Here is a 3573-nt window from a genome sequence, read left to right on the forward strand (position 1 = left end):
TTGGAATCGTAAATTTACCTGCGCAAGTTAATAAAACTCGGTCATAAATTATAATGTATACATTTTCTTTTCTACGTAATATAAGGCTGCACAAATTGTTGAACATCTTGCAGTATATAAATGTTTAAATGTATAATTGTTTAAATACATTATTCGTATATTATTAGTCTTCAGATTTTTATCATCCTGTATTTCATCGTGAACTCATGAACAGTATATTTAGCAATTTTTTGACATAAATATCGATTACTTCTATCTTGTCATCTTAATTATAAGTTATAAGCTACTAACGCAGCAAAATTAGATACGTTCATCCGAGACTCGTATCTTATCGCCGATCGTGACATTAGTTGCTTTCTACGTGAATTTTGTCAGAAGGAGTTAGAAAAGGAATTATATATCAAAAATATAGTACGTTTAATTTAAAAACGTTCCGCATTTAAATACATATACTCTTTTTAACATACGCACCATTTTATTTGTGTGTATGTGTGTATAATTAGATACACACACACGCACGCACGCACACACACAAATTAATTCTAATTCTCCGTTTTTTTAAATAAATTAAATAAAAATTACACATACATTTTAATATTTAAATTATCAAATGCGTCGTTATAACAGGCTTTTATTGATATAAAATAATACACAGCGCAGCATCGAGATAACCAATCAGTATCTCGGAAAAGAGGTAACAATACTTGCAAATATCGATTTAATATATCTTTTTAAAAATGAATATCTCGAGAGAGCTACTCATGGCATATAAAATATTATATGTTTGTTTGTGTGTGTGTGTGTATGTATGCGCGCGCGCGGATGGGTGAGTGTGGGTGTGTTATATGTATAAAATATTATAAAATCCGCTATTTAGTTTTTATAAATAATAATAGATAAAAATAATAAAAAAAATCGGAATATCTCTTGCAATATTGGCTGGAGCATGAAAAAGTTAAAAGTTTCTTTTATATCTCATGGGATGCTACCCCAGAATAGATAAAAAACCGGAATTGCGAAAAAATTTAAGTCTAAAATATTTAAAATTAATTTAAAATTTTCTTTTATAAATTATAATATTTTATATATATATATATATATATCATCACGTGAAATACGTACCTAGAAATTTATTGTTACGATATAATTACGTATTATGTAAGGTATGTAAAAGATCATTTATATTTATCGTATCAAGTTATTTCTCGATACTTTTCGCGATCGCGTTTGTAAAAGAAATTTGACGGAGTGTCTCGCGCTTCACTACCTTACTGTTCGAGTGTCGCCGTGAGAATGATTAGTTATAAAAGTTGTAATACATTAGCAATAGCGAGCTAATGTTTACGTCGCCAAGGCCGAAGATCATGTTATTGATAATTCGCAACCGAAAATATTTTTCGCGTATTATGACTTATAAACAAGCGGAATATTAAATTATATAGATATTTTAAATTATGGATCAATTATTTAAGAAATTAATATGTCTCGAAGCTTATCGTCATTTTAATTATTCGGACCTGCCGTTCGACTATTTTTTTATGCGTTTTTAATCCGAATCATATTTAAATCGTCGAAAAGTTTAATGAAAAAGCAAAACAGACGAAATATAATTAAATCTTAATTATTTTTAGAGAAATAATTATTATTTATAAAGAGAGAGAAAGATCGCGACAAAACAATTTACATTTACAATTTTGATTCCTGTCACTTCGACTCTTGATTAAATGTGTATACATCACGCGAGATACGTGCCTCGAAATTTATTGTTACGATATAATTACGTATTATTTAAGGTATGTAAAAGATCATTTATATTTATCGTATCAAGTTATTTCTCGATACTTTTCGAGATCGCGTTTGTAAAAGAAATTTGACGGAGTGTCTCGCGCTTTACTACCTTACTGTTCGAGTGTCGCCGTGAGAATGATTAGCTATAAAAGTTGTAATATGTTAACAATAGCGAGCTAATGTTTACGTCGCCAAGGCCGAAGATCATGTTATTGATAATTCGCAACCGCAAATATTTTTCGCGTATTATGACTTAGAAACAAGCGGAATAATAAATTATATAGATATTTTAAATTACGGATCAATTATTTAATAAACGATTAATGTATCACGGAGCTTACCGTTATGTTAATTACTCGAACTTGCGATTCGACTATTTTATTATGTGTTTTCAATTCGAATCATATTTAAATCTTCGAAAAGTTTAATGAAAAAGCAAAACAGACGAAATATAATTAAATCTTAATTATTTTTAGAGAAATAATTATTATTTATAAAGGGAGAGAAAGATCGCGACAAAATAATTTACATTTACAATTTTGATTCCTGTCACTTCGACTCTTGATTAAATGTGTATATATTACGCGAAATACGTGCCTCGAAATTTATTGTTGCGATATAATTACGTATTATTTAAGGTATGTAAAAGATAATTTATATTTTTTATATCAAATTATTTTCCGATACTTATCGCGATTCCGTTTAAAAAGAGAATTTGACGAAGTGTCTCGCGCTTTACTACCTTACTGTTCGAGTGTCGCCGTGAGAATGATTAGTTATAAAAGTTGTAATACGTTAGCAATAACGAGCTAATGTTTACGTCGCCAAGGCCGAAGATCATGTTATTGACAATTCGCAACCGAAAATATTTTTCGCGTATTATGACTTATAAACAAGCGGAATATTAAATTATATAGATATTTTAAATTATGGATCAATTATTTAATAAACGATTAATATATCACGGAGCATACCGTTATGTTAATTACTCGAACTTGCGATTCGACTATTTTATTATGTGTTTTCAATTCGAATCGTATTTAAATCTTCGAAAAGTTAAATGAAAAAGCAGAACGGACAAAATATAATTAAATCTTAAGTATTTTTAGAGAAATAATTATTATTTATAAAGGGAGAGAAAAAGATCGCGACAAAACAATTTACATTTACAATTTTGATATCTATCATTTCAATTCTTGATTAAATGTGTATACACGTCACGCGAAATACGTGCCTCGAAATTTATTGTTGCGGTATAATTATTTAAGATATGTAAAAGATAATTTATATTTATCGTATCAAATTATTTCCCGATATTTATCGCGATTTCGTTTAAAAAAAGAGAATTTGACGGAGTGTTTCGTGCTTACTGTTCGAGTGTCGCCGTGAGAATGATTAGCTATAAAAGTTGTAATACATTAACAATAGCGAGCTAATGTTTACGTCGCCAAGGCCGAAGATCATGTTATTGATAATTCGCAACCGAAAATATTTTTCGCGTATTATGACTTATAAACAAGCGGAATATTAAATTATATAGATATTTTAAATTATGGATCAATTATTTAATAAATTAATATGTCTCGAAGCTTATCGTCATTTTAATTATTCGGACCTGCCGTTCGACTATTTTTTTATGCGTTTTTAATCCGAATCATATTTAAATCGTCGAAAAGTTTAATGAAAAAGCAAAACAGACGAAATATAATTAAATCTTAATTATTTTTAGAGAAATAATTATTATTTATAAAGAGAGAGAAGTACTCTGCGTTGATACCACTGCTT

The sequence above is a fragment of the Polyergus mexicanus genome, unplaced genomic scaffold, assembly GCF_030449975.1.
Source record: "Polyergus mexicanus isolate NDT 795.1 unplaced genomic scaffold, iyPolMexi1.0 SCAF_14, whole genome shotgun sequence".
Classification (NCBI taxonomy): domain Eukaryota; kingdom Metazoa; phylum Arthropoda; class Insecta; order Hymenoptera; family Formicidae; genus Polyergus; species Polyergus mexicanus.